The sequence below is a fragment of the Octopus sinensis genome, linkage group LG7 (genome assembly GCF_006345805.1).
Source record: "Octopus sinensis linkage group LG7, ASM634580v1, whole genome shotgun sequence".
Lineage (NCBI taxonomy): Eukaryota > Metazoa > Mollusca > Cephalopoda > Octopoda > Octopodidae > Octopus > Octopus sinensis.
In genome coordinates this window covers 43,019,346-43,038,504 of record NC_043003.1, presented here as the reverse complement: position 1 = coordinate 43,038,504, position 19,159 = coordinate 43,019,346, and the positions used below count along the sequence as shown (strand labels likewise).

Genomic DNA, 19,159 nt, shown 5'->3' with positions numbered 1-19,159 from the left:
TCTCTCACACACATTACTTTGGGTGCGAAAGAGTTTTGTTTTTATTTTACGCCGAGTAAAAAAGTGTTTTTTGAGAATGCATTTATTTAACAACAAAGAGGTAGGTAAGTTCGTCAGTGAATTAGACAATATAAATGGGTACAATTTCCGAGGCTTCCACCACACCACACTCCGTTTCACGGACCACAAAATGGGTTTTGTAGCATATTAGAATGCCAGAGTAGTTGATTCCACGCAAAAAAAAAACATTTTTTTTTCTTAGTGAAAATCGTGCGAGTGTTAATCTAAAAATTTAACAACATTTTTATACTGCTAGTCTCACATATAAACTCCGATGACTACAAACTGAAATTTGCGGGATTAATATTTACGTCGAGGCCACTTACCTATTTTAATGGCTCTTATTTGCTTGATTCGTAGATATACTATTCTATGTTTTTAAGAATTCTGAAAATGATGCCCCGCATATGATATTCCAATATTTTCATTTTTACATAATGCATTCAGCACACTTTTAAGTAACACAGATGGAATCAGTTATAATGAATCTGCTTAGATGTTATTGAAGCGAATATAAGCCTATCTAAATTTGAATTTGGATTCACAATTGAGTTGAATTTTGTGTTCATCTCTCTCTTTCACTCTCTAGCTATCTCTCACCTTCTCTTTCTCCAACTCTTCCTATCTATTTCTCTTGTTCTTTCTCTCTCTTTCTTTCTCTTTCTCTCCTTGGATACCAATATGAATATTTACAATGGTTTTAGAATCATCCAACGATAGGAGCGAACGAACTTATCAGAGAACACTTCTAAGAATAATTGCATAGTTAGACGACATTCATTTTCTGAAGCAAATAATTACATATCTAAAGCTTCTAAATAAAAACCTTAAATATATAATCTAGACGTGTTAAGCAACATCACAAAATCGACAAAATTATGACCTCTTATATATTATTCATTATTCCACTATGCTATCCAACTAGGGGTTGAAACTGTAAATCAGGTCTTTTTACAGCATGGCACATCATAGTTTACAATTCAAAGTTTTTGCTACAGAAATAAAACAGTGTTATGAAGAGAATAATAATAGATTTCGGCGATTTTGTTTATTATCAGTAGTAAGTATATCCGTTTCAAATATTAGTACAAGGCCAGGTAATACCATGGAGAGGGAAACTCGTTTACATCGACTCCTGTGCTCAATTGGTATTTATTTTATTAACCTCGAAAGGTAGAAAGGCGAAGTCAATCTCGCCACAATTTGAACCCAGAACGTAAAGTCGGAGGAAATACAGTAAAGCATTTTCACAACGTGTTAACGATTCTACCAGATCACCACCTTACATCAAGAGCAAGTATTACCTAAAGAGAACGTGCAAATTTGTAGAACGTTGGATTTATCAATTTACCGCTGATGTTTCAGGAGTTTTGACTGCCAATGAAACACTTCTAAGTGTTTTAGCACCGTGCATATACATGAGATGCTCTCCCTATATGTATACCACAGTTTGTGGCATTCTGTTATATATACATATATATTTACACACATACATATACACGCATGCACACACACACACACACATACACACATACAGACACACATATACACACACATATATTTAAATATATACGTACATATGTATATATATTATATATATATATATATATATATATATATATAAATTTAAAAATAAGTATAAAATCTTTATAAGAAATTATCAGTAGTTAGCGTGAAAAACCTCGTAAGAGAAAAAATCTGTAAATTTTTTCAACTTTGAAAATACTTATTTATATTATATAGAGGGTACTATTATTCATAGGTACCACACGCTAGGAGGGACTTTTGCAGTCAAAACTACTAAAATAAACAAATTGTACCGAATGCAAAACTTCAAAGCGAGTAATTTAAAAACAGAATTTAGTTACATATCACCTGTTGAGTTCGTTGCACTGAAGAGCATAGAATGCATATTCTGCATTGATTGCGAAATCAAGGTGATATGTAACTAATTCTGTTTTTAAATTACTCGCTTTGAAGTTTTGCATTCGGTACAATTTGTTTATTTTAGTAGTTTTGACTGCATATATATATATATATAATATATATATATATATATATATATATATATACATTTACATATTTTTTTATTTTTATCGTATTTACTTTTTCATATTTCATTTTATTCTACCTTATTTATTTTCCTTTATTCCTTATATTCAGATAAATCTGTTATCCCCCACGCACATACAAAAGTAAAAGATATAGTAACTCCATATACTTAATTTGCCAGAATAAACTAAAAGCTCAACATGTAATCTTTTATTGTATATCTTTTTCCCTGATGATATTGTGTTCATACCTTATAAATGCAAATTTAAAGCATTAAATTGTAATTTATTTAATAAGTGCAATTGAAACAACTGTAGGAAGTATGAAGTATCATTCTATTACTCTTTTACTCTTTACTCTTTTCCTTGTTTCAGTTATTTGACTGCGGCCATGCTGGAGCACCACCTTTAGTCGAGCAAATCGCCCCCAGAGGTTAATGTTTGTAAGCCTAGTACTTATTCTATCGGACTCTCTTTTGACGAACTGCTAAGTTTCGGGGACGTAAACACACCAGCATCGGTTGTCAAACGATGTTGGGGTGACAAACACAGACACCCAAACATATACACATGCACACACACACACACACATATATATATATAATATATATATATATATAATATATTATATATATATACATATATACGACGGGCTTCTTTCGGTTTCCCTCTACCAAATCCACTGACAAGACTTTGGTCGGCCGGAGGCTATAGCAGAAGACACTTGCCCAAGGTGCCATGCAGTGGGACTGAACCCGGAACCATGTGGTTCGTAAGCAAGCTACTTACCACACAGCCACTCCTACGCATATTAATAAATAATTACTAAATTTCAACTCTCCATTTTCTTTTCTCCTATTAACTGAATACATATTATATGCATAATAGATATACCTATTGGTTTAGGGAAAAAATTTTCCCAAAGATATTAGGTATAGAACCAATATTTTCTTGCGTGCAATCTTTCCTTTAAGAGGTTAATATAGCCGTGTTCTTGTTTCTTTTTTTCATATTATAACAGTAATTTTGCATGAAACTGGCGGATTATCCTTTACTTATGGTATATATATTTCGATAAAGCTCCGTATTCTTGTTTCTTACTTTTCGGAAGTTGAGAATATGTTGAATATAATCTATTGTATATGTAAACTGATCTCAAATAACAAGATATATGTTTCTTTTTTTCAACTCACTTCCTTATAACATAATGCCACTGTTAATACTAAACAGCGGTTAAATTATGAATAGTGATAAGACAGTTTAGGTTACATACATAATTACAGAAATAAAATGACAATATACAGAGACGTTTTTAACATATTCTAAAACTTGTTTTGGGAATACATTCACACACACAAACACACATTCACGCGCGCATGCATACACAAATACACACGCACAGATATACATTTTGGTATACAGCCACATGTATATACATATAAACATATACATACTTATATGAGCTCACACATGCACTTGAACACACAAACACACTCACACACACACACACACACACACACAAACACACAAGTCATCACACTGCAGTCATGCTGAGGCACTGCCTTCAGGAATTTATAGTCGAATGTATCGACCCCAGTACTTCTTTTTTAAAGCCTGGTACCTATTTTATCGATCTCATTTGCCGAACTACAAACTTACCGTGACATAAACACAACAACACCAGTTGTGAAGCGGCGGAGAAGTGACAAGCACACACAAACTCATACATACATACATACATACATACATACATACATACATACATACATACACACACATACATACATACATACATACATACATACATACATACATACACATACATACACACACATACATACATACATACATACATACTACATACATACATACATACAACATACATACATATACATACATACATACACATACATACATACATACATACATACATAACATACACACACATACATACATACATACATACATACATACATACATACATACATACATACATACATACATACATACATACATATATATATATATATACGACTGGCTTCTATCCTTTTCCGTCTACCAAATCCACTCACAAGTCTTTGGTCGGCCCGGGGCAAAAGTAGAAGACACTTGCCCAAAGTGGGACGCAGAAGGACCGAACTCGGAACCATGTGATTAGGAAGCAAACTGCTTATCTTTATATATAAAATTAAAATTATAATCAGGCAGAAACTTTGCAGGATGCTATGTAAAGCTTGTCCACACTTATTGACTTCTTGATGTCACCATCAGTAAGGATCTATATGCTACTGGATATAATTCAGGAATTCCTTGGGGTCCGCAGACTTTATGTAAGCAGGAAATGGAATTCAGGAGATTCTTTATTCAAATCCACTACAACTGTTTCAAGTTATCCTGCATTTATACCTAACAATTGAGATATTATGCAATCCTCTTGCATCACAGGAGCAGATTGCGTGTTTTCAGATGACATTTTAAACGAGTAATTTGCTCTTTCTTATCTCCTTTCCATTTACCTTCCTTACGCTAGATATTTATGTTGCTGCTGCTGCGTTCTGGTTGTTTTTATAAGAAACTGAAAGAGAGAAGTCAGACTTCCCGTCAAAAAATAATTCAATTAAATTAACCGATGAACCTTAGATAATAAATAAAAACATAAAAATCATGAAACATACACGATATCAAAAATCAAACTCGACCTATATATTGAACATAATTTTCGTTTAAAAACATCTTTCAGTTCTTCTACATAAGGCTGTTATTGAAGGAACATAAATTTCCACCACCACCTTCTCCACTAACACCTTCACCATCACTACCACCACCATTATCATCATCATCATCATCATCATCGTCTCTCTCTCTTTCTTTCTTTCTTTCTTTCTTTAACCGCACCATCAGAACACCACACCTTTGCTAAAATTATATTTCTATCTCTTCTTTTCTATATCAATATCTTCAACAAACTTTTTAACCACGTAATAAATATTACGTTCCCCCATCTCACGTCATGGGTGCTCTCTCTTCTTTTTCTCTGTCCCTTTTCTTCTTCCTCTTTCTGTCTCAATCTTCACTTTACCCTCTCTTTCTCTCTCTTTTTTCTTTCTCCCTCTTTTCCCCCCGCACTTCACCTTTCCCTTCAACTAATAACGTGAAAGCTTTTCAGACAGACTAACTACATAACTAAGGGGAGAACAAGAATAATTATTATTAGATAATACTATACAAAGTGATAAGAGTATGGAGTAAAGGGTAAAGAGCCCCTTCGGTTATAAATGACCATGGAATTGCACCTAGAAAGTTCCCCTTCGTGATACATATCCGAGCAAGATTGTTTATGGAAAACAAACAGTGGCCTATGCTTATCAGTCTCCCCACACTACGCCACCGATGTTACTCAAGGGAAAACAAAGGCTAATGCAGTTTGGCACCAGTGACGTCGTGACTCATTTCTACAGGTATGTGAATGGGAGCAACGTGCAAAAAAATTTCTAGTTCAAGAACACAACCCTAAACGGGAACAATGGCTCCGACATGCTAAACACTGAGCCATGCTCCAAGAGTATAAAGGGAATCTAAAATAACTATTATGATAACAATAATAATGATAATGATAATAAATATTTGTACTTATTCGTATAATGAATTTGGTATGGATCCCTACATGTCCATTTGCATTAGACTATGTTACTTCTTTTATTAGATATTCTCCTTCTATATTTATAATGCGTTTCGTTCTAACTCGTTCAGAAGTTAATTCCTATCGATTGCCCTTCAGTCAGTGCTCTAATTGGTCACCAGTTAGGTTCCAAGTTCACAGATGAGGCTGCAGCTAGAGATCCGTACCAGGCTTCTGAGTTAGCATGTATATATTATATTAGAAGACAAAGGACAACAAAAACCAAGGTAGGACAGGTATCTCAAGTCATTTAGAATATTTAATTAGGGTGAGGAGAATTTGAAGTCTTACAGCTGTTTCTGAGATATCCCAAATGATAGCCTAGCATGTCCGTACACTGGGTATTGCTATGCCATTTCTGTATTTTAATGGTATAAGTGTTGCTACTGTATTGTCTTGATAACAAATAGTAAAACACGTTTATAAGGGAAAAGATTGTGGAGGAAAACATCTCGCATTTTGAGGATAAGTGATTTTTACTCCTTGTTTCTATAGTTGTGACGAATAGTGATTTCTTAGTACTTGTGCCTATAGTTGTGGGAATAAATGTTTTTTAGTCCTTGTGCCTACATTGATGAGGTTAAGTGTTTTTTAGTCCTTCTGCCTATAGGCCATGAAGTAAGGCTCCCGGTTGATCTGTTGATGGGAAGACCACCGGAGGAGGAGCTGCCCAGAGAAACCGCCAGCTATGTGAAACATCTGCAAGAGAGGCTGACTGAGTATACCAAGTTAGAGAGGCTCTGAAGTTTTCGGGCGAAATGATGATGCGTCGGCCTTTATTTTGTATCAACAATTTTTGCCTAGAGTTTTCACTGCCTATATATTCCTATATTTTTAAAACATTTTTGGCCTACATTGTTTCATTAACTATTTTTTGCCTATATCTTGTATCAACTGTTTTTCGCCTATATTTTTCTCAACTATATTTTGCCTACATCTTTTCTCAACTGTTGTTTGCCTACTTCTCAACTACATTTTGCCTACAGTTTTGTCTATATTTTTTGCCATTTCATAAAACAATATACACAAAAAATACTTTATGAAAAAATAGGCAACCAAGTAGCAGGCATGGTTGACAATAAATATAGAGCTAAAAATATAAGGAAAGAAAATATCAGGCGATAAAAATATAGGCGAAAATTCATAAAAAAGATACGCTAAAATAGTTGATAAAAATATATATTATATCATAATACAATATAGTTGATAAAAAATTGGCTGAAAATCGCAAAAATTATACGCTAGAAGCTATAGGCAAAACTATAGGCAAAAATATATAAGCAAGAAGATAAAATATAGGCAAAACTATAGGCTAAAATCATATTGATAATATATGAATAACTAAAGTCAACCATAGGCAAGAATTATAGGCTGAAGCTATACGTGAAACCGTATAGGCAAACTATAGGCTTGATAAACTATAGGCAAAAATATAGGCTAAAACAATAGGCAAACTATAGGCCGAAGCTATAGGCAAAGAGCTATGCGAAAAAACTTTGTAAAAAGTATAGGCGACAAAAGCTGAAATTTCTAGACAAAAGGCAAACTACAGGCTAGGCTGAATGTACTATAGGCAAAATTATAGTCTAAAGCTAAAGATAAAATTTAGGTGAAAAAACTATTGGAAAACTATAGGCTGAAATTACGATAAGACAAAAACTATAGGCTAAATCTATTGGCGAAGTATAGGCGACAGAACCTATTTGCGGAAATAATGTTTAATTGCATATGAGCTTCTGCATTGTATTTGCTGATATTAAAGAATATGATGCTTAAAAGGGCTTCTTTCTCTTTCTACAATGCTAAATATTGAAGGTCTTAAATATATAATTGCATATTATTTAAAATTAAATTTCATATGAAATAAAATTAATTGTAACCATTTCCTAGCTATTCCCTTTTCCCCCTCTCTAGACAGATTAATTGCCCGTATGTGTATGTATGTGTGTGTGTGTGTGTGTGTGTGTGTTTAATATTTTTATATAAAATGTAACATGTTTATCTGGCTGATAATATACCGTATATGTAACTAAGTGCTGATAGCACAAGCCAGTTTTATGAATCACCCGACAATCCTCACTAAATTAATCACTACAAATTTTCTATTCATAACTTCCTATGGTTTAAAGTACTTCAGAATATACAGTCTCTCAATAAAGTAGGCACTCTAATATCACAACCCAAAACATTATTAATATACCTATTCACCTCCTTGCATTCTGAAAGTTTCTTCAGCCTAAATACATATAACTCCTAACAAAATACAAACACACCCTTATCTTTGACTGAAGTTCCATTCACAAACTGCTGTTCTTCTTTCTTCCTTAGGTCACTATTACCTATAACATAGGTTCCATTATACGAAGTACACAGGACTTTTTTGTTACAGATATGAATACATGGCATATCTTGAAATCCATTCTTGTATCTAAAGAACAGGTGAAGTGAAACTGATAATCGTCAACCAGGAATTGAAAGGAATAATCTCGCATTACAGTATAATTTCGATATACCATACAGTTGAGTGGAAAACCTTTGAAAGCATATTCAAATGAATGATAAAATTTTCTTTAACGTGTTTTTTTTAAATAGTGATGCAACATAAATTCTTGTCTATTCTTTATGTGTAACAATCTTATATATATATTTCGTTACTGCCCACAAGGGGCTAAACATAGAAGGGACAAACAAGGACAGACAAAGGGATTATGTCGATTACATCGACGCCAGTGCGAAACTGGTATTTTATTTATCGAACCCAAAAGGATGAAAGGCAAAGTCGACCTCGGCGGAATTTGAACTCAGAACGTAACGGCAGACGAAATATGGCTACGCATTTCGCCCGGCGTGCTAACGATTCTGCCAGCTCACCGCCATTAATTTCAGGTCAATGAAACATTTATCAAGTACTTTGTTAATGAAACATTTATCAAGGACTTTGTGAGATCATTTTTAACAATCTTATATATATAGTGTCATTTATACGATGATTGTATTCCATTCAAATGCCATTCCACACAGTACCGTTGCTTGCTTACTTGCTACTATCCTTATTTGCCTAGAGCAGCAATATTCACGTTGTACACATATGTCAATATAAACTTTTATTGCGGCTACTAATATTCAAACAGACAGTTACTATACTTGTTTCAGTCGTTTAACACCACGACAGTCTTGAAAGAGCAGTCCTGAACGATCAACGACCACTGGTATTCCAACCGTGAAAATCATGTCACTTTCTCCCTTGGTATTGGTCAATTTCTATTTATCTGTCTCTCTGTCTATCTGCCTAATTGCGTATCTATCTACCTCTCTCTCTCTCTTTCTCAATATATATATATATATATATATATATATATATATATATTATATACACGCATATATGCATGTATGATTATATCAATAAATGGGAATAGGTGTGAGTGTGTTGGTGGGTGGGCATGTTTGTATGTTTGTGAGGCATTTCTTTCTGTATTCACCCGGCGCTCAGGAGACTTGTCAAACGTGAAAGTCATTTGATTTTCTCCCTTGGTATTCGTGTATTCCGAATACATTTTTCACATTATATTCTGTTAAAATATTTACATTTTATTTGGGGGCTATTTGGTCACTCTTGTAGGCCAAGATATCGGTATATCTCCCACTCAATGTATCATTTTGAGTTGCTTTAATTTTGACACGTTATTTCTTTCTTTCAGTCTTTATTTGTTATGGTCACCAATATTGTTCCGCGCTGCTTTGCAAATATCGGGCTAGAAGTTCAATTCATTGCTGCTATAAAACACTCTTTCTGCATAAGTTGGTAGAATACTCCACGTGATATTGAAATGGACTGTCGCTACGTAGTGTTGCTATAATATAGAAGACAATAGTTATTACTGGAAACTGCAAGTCAAAGAGAGAAAAAAAACAGATAATAGTAGATGAAAGAAAAAGAATAGTAATGAATAGTTTCATAAATAACTTCCCACAGATATCATTGGCAGATTGCAAATTCGAAAGCAAGTTCTGATTAATTCTGCAATATCAGTTAAATTACCTAGCTTTGTCCTCACCCAAAGCTGCTGAGAAGGCCCTGGTGGTGGGTAATATGACTACGAGACTAAATACGAATAGATACGAGTCGCATGAATATTTATTCAAAACAATCAAAAATGATCAGGAAGTTAAAGTTAAGTGTGAACAAGTTGCAGAACCACATATTGTAATCGACGTCGAAGATGTATTTGCTGTCACTATTGTAGTTGTTGTTGTCACATATGTTAGTTGTGGAAATTGAGGTGATGGGAGTAGTGGTAATTGATACGGCGATAGTGGTCGTATTTAGCACAGTAATTTTACAAAGAACAGGATTAACTTCAGGCTAATGAAACATTTATCAAGTACTTTGTTAATGAAACATTTATCAAGGACTTTGTGAGATCATTTTTAAGTGCTATGCATTAATTTCATTTATACATAACAGTACTTCTCTTATAGCGAATAATATATTCTCCACCCAAAAATATACGTCTTCTCTTTAGAGAACACAACCTATACTGACTTTTAGAGAATCGCACTTTTCATAATGAATGATAACATGACTTTCGTTCATTTAGCAGAGTACGAACATACGACAAACAAAGATATCAGTAATTTAGTACAGGGACAACTGCGTTTTCCCAAACGAAAAAAGTACAACCACATTATGGAGTTCCAGTACCTATATGTTGTGCAATGTGTCGTTGAAGTGCGGGTATCTGTGAGAGAGAGGTATCTGTGAGAGAGACAAATTACAAAACTAGCTAAATGGATATGTAACTGACACTTCACCTGAAACGGAGGGAGACCGAACACATTGAGCTAAGACTCAAGCGTAAAAGTTACTAAAAAATAATAATAGCAAATAAAATGTCTTTATTACTTCGGAACACGAAATCTCAAAAGGTGTGATGTTGTGGCGTGGGTACGACACGCTTTGACGAGAACAGCCGGGACCACTTCATATAAATAGTAGCGGTCTGACGTATTCGTCAGTTCGTAGTTTGGTCTTCGAAGTCAAGGTACAGTTAACAGTTCAAGTTAATATGTTGGAAATATTGATCGTTAGTTCGCTACGTGTTTGTTATTACCGCTGTTTCTATTTTGTATTGTTATAATCGTCGACAATATCAGCCATACCGCGGTATTGGTGGCGTAAGGATATAACAGCAACAGAACTCACTCGGTGCTCATTTTCAGCCACGCAGAAAGAATCAAATTAAAATGAAACGTTTAGTTCGCGGGTACAAAGTACTTTCCGGTCCTGAAAACGAAGCCACGACTTTATGATCGTGAACCGAACGCTTAGCTCATGCGCCTTCATTTATCTTGCCTATATAAGTATATATACTAGGAGCTTCAGCACCAGCGTTATTATCAGTAACATTTTTTGTTATATTTAGCAGCTGTAGCAGAAGAGAAGTAAAAGAACAATAACAACAATAACAACAAGAGCAAAAAGAACAATATCAAAAATCCTTACAATGGGAGTTTAAACGGTTGTGTTAGAAGAATCTAAGTGATATCCCTTACTTCCCCAAAACTTTCAGGCACAAAATACAAAAGCAGTAATTTCTTGTTTCTTTTGGTGGAATTTTTTTTGGAGGAGAAGTTGTTTTGTTTTTTTTAGTGCCTAAGCGGTTATATTTATTTAGGGCAACATGAATTATGTTATTTGAGAGCTAAGTAGCCTGGCGTCAGGAAGATCGTTGTTCTTGTGACAATACAGGCGCCGCTAACGTTTCAAATGGTTCTCTGATACTGTATCCACTCAGCCATCTCAGTTCTCTTAAGGTAGGACATATTCTGACTACAATTATTATAGTCTTTTATATTCAATAAGACACACACCTGTATACACACGTATAAAATCACACACAGATATGAAATCACATATACACAAATGCAAGTATACACACTGGCAAACAAATACCTTTTATCGAATATGCGTATATTGTGTCACAATTAGTAATGGAATACATCAAACAGTCAACTAATGTCAGAAAAAATATACATTTTCCTAATGACAGCCGAACAATCATGAACAATCTGTTACACATGCATAACTCTGATGTCTGCAGAATGATTTATGAAGGATGTGTACATGTATACACAGATACACGCACCATATCTAAATTATGTGTGAGTGTGTATGTATTTGTGTATATATATGTATATGTATGTATATGTTTGTTTATATAACTACATACATAGGCAAATACATATAGAGTGAGAAAGAGAAATGAGTGAGATAGATCTATAGAATTATTCACTAGGTTACCAAAGTTTCTCACATAGCTGTTAAGTGTTAACATACAGATATTGATATATTCGTACATATATCTGGAAATTTTCATTCACATATATCTATGCAAGCATCATTATACTAGTACGTTATATATTAATGTGTGTGTGTGTGTGTGTGTGTATATATATATATATCAACATATGCGTCTGAATATGTAAATGGGGACAATCAACATATATTTATATACGCATTCTTGCATATTTCTATATTACATACGCAAATACACGTATACGTGTGTATGCGTATGTGCAAAGTTTTTATACGAAGTTATATTGTTCATTATCCTTATAACAATACACATCTTTACCGTCTACTAGTTTATTTCTGTTATTCTAATATCAAATACAATCTATTACTTTACTCTTGTGTTTGTGGCAGAAACGCGACCATGTCTCGAGGGAAAATATTCAAAATATTTGTGTAGTATTAAATACATCAGGGTACCTCAATTTTTTAGTGTGTATTCGTTATTATCTGTCTAAGTAAGATACAACGTTTCCACAATTTTATTGAGCTCGCTCCTAAAACGATTTGTGCAAAGTTGTATTTTCGTTATGTTTGCGAAATCATATTTTCTATTACAACACTCTTTTCCGTAAGTTGATCCCTGCTTGTTAAAATAAACAGATAATTCTCGAAATTTCAGTTTCTTCTTTTAATTCATCGATTTAAGGGTGAACCATATATGTTTCCACTGACGTCAGCAAATATGTTTCCACTGACGTCAGCGAAACTGACACCGATGGCTCCATCTTCCTGATGATCGTACATCTTGTTATTAAGCTTAAATATGTGGCCCTTGAGTGTGGTCTTGGTACTCGCACCCACCGCATTTGCGACCATCTTTTTAATCTGATCGACGTTTTCGTGCGTCCGTACAGCTCTGGTCAATCCGTTCCGTATCTCGTTCCGTATCTCTCTAGAGGTCCTCCTGCCCATAGACGTTATAGTAGAGGGTCTACCTCTTACTGTTCTAGTAGGGCACAAACAACTGAAGTCATAGTCATCTAAGTAACATAACTACCATCTCGAAATACAACTATATCTGTTTCAACACACGACTTCACATCAGGCATCTTGCAACACAACGACAACAACAGAGTATGTTTGTTTGTATGTATGTGTGCACGTTTGTATGTTTTGCTTTATATATGTAGTCTTATGCATATAGTTGCATATCTAGATATGCTCGCATATATCTAAATGATAAACTTCTGGAAAATTTTACAGATTTTTTCCAGTTCCAGTGATAGATCTGTAATCTTCGAATTAGTTTTTCCCTTTCTGGTTTTGAGAAGCCTAATTTCTCGATATTGGTATTTAGACAGTGAGTTACATATCTCATATGTATGTAATTATATGTGTATGTATGTATGTATGTATGTATGTATGTATGTATGTATGTATGTATGTATGTATGTATGTATGTACGTACGTATGTATGTATGTATAGGTGCGACTAGTTACACAAATTTTTGTGCTTGGTAGCTGTTCAATACTACCGTTGTATGCTTGAAGCGGTTTAAAGATAATCATCATATTAGCAAATAAACTAGTGAAAGTAATCTGAGCTGCATATCAGTGATAATACACACAGAAAATGTAATTGGTATTTCATGCTTCATATGAGGTACATGTCTTTCAAAAATTGGTTGGCTCTCTAAAATAATATAACCCACTCATATTCTCAGCGCTTTGTTAAGCAGTGTCGATTTCCACGTATACGGAAAAACCTACTTTTTTTCTGTCGAGGCCTTATATGTCCCATTATTAGACTATTTTCTTTAGTCATTGCGCAGTGATCGCTTATAATCTTTAAGCTTATAAAATACTATTATTATAATTTACAGAATACATACACAGACAGACAGACACACACCACACACACACACACACACACACCATATATATAATATATATATATTTATTATATAGAAGGAGCTTCTACAGGACTAGAACTGTTTCATTCAAGAGAAATCTTCAGAAGCTAGTTAACAAGAATTGTATTGGCATTTATACATTTAGGCAGGTTAAAGGGTGTGGTGGGGGACTTTATTGGGGGTAGGCATAGCGCAAAAAATCATACTTGGGGGAGTGGTCAAGGAGTCAGTGTTAATTAGATAGGAGAATAAATAAAAAATAAAAATAAAAAATAAAAAATAAAAAGTAAAAAATAGAAAATAATAAAATATAAAAAAATAAAAAAATAATATAAAAAAATATAAAAAAATAAAAATAAAAATTAAAAAATTAAAAAATTAAAAAATATAAAAAATATATATATATATATATATATATATATATATATATATATATATAAAGGGGGGAATAGAGTTTTAGGTAAATAAGGAGATTCTCACTTATACCTCTACACATACACACATATATATACACACTCACACATACATATACATATCTACACATACACATATATATGTATACATACACACACTCACTTGCATACACGTATACACACATGATATATACACACACGACCACACATACATATACACACAGAAAATATATATATACACAAAACACACATACTCACATACACGCATACACACAAATCCATACACACACATGCACACACAGCACACTAGTCCCTATATACACAATATACACATACACACATATATATACACCCACACATACACATACATACACATATATATACATATACATACACATACATATACCATAATTATACATACACATATATATATATATACTATATATACATATATATATATATATGTATATGTATTATCGTGGTACTTCGTCGGTTACGACGACGAGAGTTCCAGTTGATCCTATCAACGGAACAGCCTGCTCGTGAAATTAATGTGCAAGTGGCTGAGCACTCCACAGACACGTGTACACTTAAAATAGTTCTCGGGGATATTCAGCGTGACACAGAGTGTGACAAGGCTGGCTCTTTGAAATACAGGTACAACAGAAACGGAGCCTCGTAGAGCTTTAGGTGTTTTCGCTCAATAAACACTCACAACGCTCGGTCTGGGAGTCAGCTGCCCTAACCACTGGGGCATTGTTCTTCCACACACACACACACATATACGTATGTATTATGCATGTATGTATGTATGTATGTATGTATGTATGTATGTATGTATGTATGTATGTATGTATGTATGTATGTACGCGCTCATCAACCTGTATGTATACATTACTGGGTGTAACCTTCATCAGTGGATTTGAAATCACAGACAAATTCCGAAGTTGTAGTGTATTTTGCTGATACGCAGTAATATGTATTCTATCGGCAAAGCTCAAAGTCAAAGATAGCAAAATGCTTTCTCATCACGTCATAACCCAATCCTTTCTCTGTAAAAAAGTGAGTTTATATCTTGGTGGTGTAAAAATCCGTGATAAAATTAATGAGATTATACTGCTCTCTGTTATCCTTTCCTGCCCAGGTAAACTTTACTTTTTCTTCATATCGTTTGCTAAGCCAGCACCAGTAATACCTCGAGTTGGACTCAATTGAATAGACTACATTTTTCAGTTTACATTGTGTATGTCAGAAATAATTAAAATGATTAAAAACCGATAAATTCATAGCTGTCTTGATTGGTGAAAATTAATTGAATAAAATTCCCAAAATGCAATGAAAGGAAAACACATGAATTCTAAAGTTTCTATCAGATTCCTATTTATTCCATTTTCTATACATCAAGAGATTATTAATTCCATTAGCTGATGATAATACTTCTATACTCCCATCTTAAACCTCACTTTTATATAAGCCTGTGAGATATTTTCGAAAGCTCGTGTATAGTTGCATAGCAGTTCATTGAACTGTGAACCAGCACGAAGACGTGAAAGATTTGATGCAAAACCTTCAGCAAATTATGTTATATTCCATACCAGTAACGAGCTTAAGTTGAACCAGAAATCAGAATTATTCAAACCTTCTTTTATTTATTGAGCTGAATCCACATTCTATGACACGAACTGATAGGAGAAAAAAATTTTTCCCTTGAATGGGATTAGGCATGGATTTGATGGTTTTATCTGCATGGTGATATGCCTCGGAAGACAAAATCTTTCAACTCGTCTTTACGCATTCTCCAATCTTACGTGCCGATTCTCCTTCTACAGGTTTTCAATTCACTTACCATATATATGTGTACATACGCCATACAACACACACACACACAAATACATACACACACACACGTATATATATATATATATATATATATATATATATATATATATATATATATATATATATATATATATTTATGTATATATATATATATATATATATATATATATATATATATATATACATGTATGTATGTATATATATATGTATATATATATATGTGTGTGTGTATATATATATATGTATATATTTATATATGCATGTATATGTATATATATATATACATATATATATACATACATATATATATATATGTATATATATATATATATATATATATATATATTGTATATATATATATATATATATATATATATATGTATATATATATATATATATATATAATATATATATTATATATATATATATATATATATATATGAGGAAGGTTGAAAACTAACATACGAGTTGATATATATATATATAATGAAAATAAGACAAGATAGAAAATGTTTAAATGATTTTATCATGAAATATATTTTGTAACAGTGAGTACCGGTTTAAGCCTTTTCGACTTTGTCAACAAAGAGTAAAACAAAGGTGGATATTAATTAATAAGAAAAACAATTAAATTGAAGAAAACATTAAATGAAATGTTTTGTAAATATTTCCATGGTCTTCAAATAGGCAGCACATTTTCTTTTTTCTGTCTCTTTCTTTTCCTTTATGGAGACTCGGTAGGTAGTAGCAGATCTGAAGAAAGAGTGTTTATGTGTGCAGAGAAATATTTAGTTCAGAAGTTTAGTGGTTTAAACAGCAGCAGCCGAGCAAGGAGGAGGTAAAGAAGGAGGAGGGGAATGAGGAGGAGGAGGAAACGGTGGGAATGGTGTGACGCTGTAGTAGCGGCTATCCTATCTATTTGAAGACTAAGGAAATATTTACAAAATATTTAATTTCATCACTTTGCTGAAAAAGTCGAAAACTCTGAAACCGTTATTAACCATTACAAAATGTATTTCATTATAAATTATTTTAGCATTTTCAACCTTGTCTTATTTTCTTTTTTTATATATATATACTAGCATTAAAGACCCGTCGTTGCCGGGTCATAGTGCTAGTACATGTATATATGTGTTTATATATGTGTACATATTACATGTACATCTATCTATATATATATATATACATCTACACATAAAATACAAAATACAAAGTTATATCTCGATATCGCTAGTGATAACAATACTCAAAATATATAACAGACTGGAATTGTTAGCCCGTCTCTTGTAATTTCGATCAATTGTATCTTGTCCTGCCTCTTGTATAGAAGTGCGGCTACAATCAAGCCTACCTCTTTTTCGGGGGGGGGGAGGATATAATTTTAATTTTTTATCCGGGACGTCCTACGTCCCAGATATGAAGGTAAAAATAAAATATTTCCACTTTGCAAGTTCGAGTCGAGTACTCCCTTGCACGCTCCGTTGACTCGAACCTTGTTTCTACTGTGGCGAATTTACCGCCTCTGATTAGATATCTTTCATAGTCGCACCAAGACACTTTTCGAAGGTGCTTTCCTCCATGTTGTTTTATTATTACCCACTAGGGGCTACATAGATGGGACAATACAATCGGGAAAATGAATAATGAATTATGAAGTTTGTACAATGTGGTGCAATGCCCACTCGATCCCCGAAATCGAGCGGTTACATTTCGTCATTTATTTTTATTCGTCAACAATATTTTCCAAATAAAACATTTTATACATTTTCAACATACATTTTAAAAGTTTTACAAAGTTCAACATTTTTTTTTTTTTTTTTCAGAATTTAAAGTTCTTTTTATCATTTCCAAATTAAAGTTTTCACAATACCTTTTCTTTTATATATACTCCATTATGTCTACCAAATCTGAGTAAACTTCCATCGTTCGAGGCCACCTTGTAAGTCGGCATTTCATATGTTTTAACACGTTCTTGCCAGCTGCCTCGATGAACGCCTCGGCGTCGTTCTCGTGGACGAGTGCACCTGTTTCTTTCCATTCGGTGCCCATCCTGACCCACGTATATCCGTTTGTTACGCTTATTAAATCTTCCATCTCCTCACAGTACCTGTGATGGATCAACGTTCCATAGTATTTGAATTTTCTATTCGTACCTACGTTTTCTCTAGTTTTTCTCTTAGGACTTACTTCCTCTTTTTTGTCCTCCCTCGGTTTCTCTCTTTCTCTCTTTTTGCTTTCTCTTCTTTCTTTTTCCTTCTCTTGTCTTTTTGGCTCTTTGTCTGCCGTCTCTCTACCCTGTGCCTTAAGTTCCTTTCCTGTTGTTTTTTTCTTTTTGCATACCATCTTTTCCTTTCTCTTGGTTCTGTTCCTTCTCTTGTTCTTTTCCTGCTTTTTCTCTTTCCTTTAATGTACTTTCCTTTTCTTTCTCTTGCTTCTGCCTTGGCTCCTTCTCCACTACTTCTGCACCCTGTGAATTTTGCTCCTTTTCTACTATCTTCTTCCCTTTGTTTTCATTTTCCTTCAGTGCGCTGTTACTTCCCTTCTCTTGTTGTTTCTCCGTTATTTCCTTTTCTTGTTTTCGCTGTTCCTTCCTTCGTGTTCGTTTTCCTTCTCTCCACTTTGTGTCTCTTTTTGCTCCGCTGTGAATTCATACAGCGGACATTCCTTTTTTATGTGCCCTCTTGAACCGCACAGGTAGCAATTCGGTTTTCTGCCTTCCACTATTACACTAATTGTTTTCTCGTTTTCTATTTCTATTTGGAAGGGAAATCTTTCGATGTCTTCCATTGTGGCCATCAGCCACAACTCTACTCCGAATCCCTTCCAATTTACAACGTTCGTCTCCTTAATTGACCCTATTTCTACTTCCTCTTTTGCTGCCCCAATAATGGCTGTTACCAGCATTTCTG

General features: G+C 33.7%; 1 long non-coding RNA gene across 1 annotated transcript in view; it reads right to left on the bottom strand.

Moving 5' to 3' along the window:
* Window positions 1-663: 663 nt before the first annotated feature.
* The window catches only part of LOC118764081, a 22,224-nt gene continuing 3,728 nt past the window's right edge, over window positions 664-19,159 (bottom strand). Inside the window, exons 2-3 of the long non-coding RNA XR_004999869.1 lie at window positions 8,958-8,963; window positions 664-691 (exon numbers count right to left, since the gene is read on the bottom strand). This is a non-coding gene — a long non-coding RNA (uncharacterized LOC118764081). The remainder of the gene's footprint in view (window positions 692-8,957; window positions 8,964-19,159) is intronic.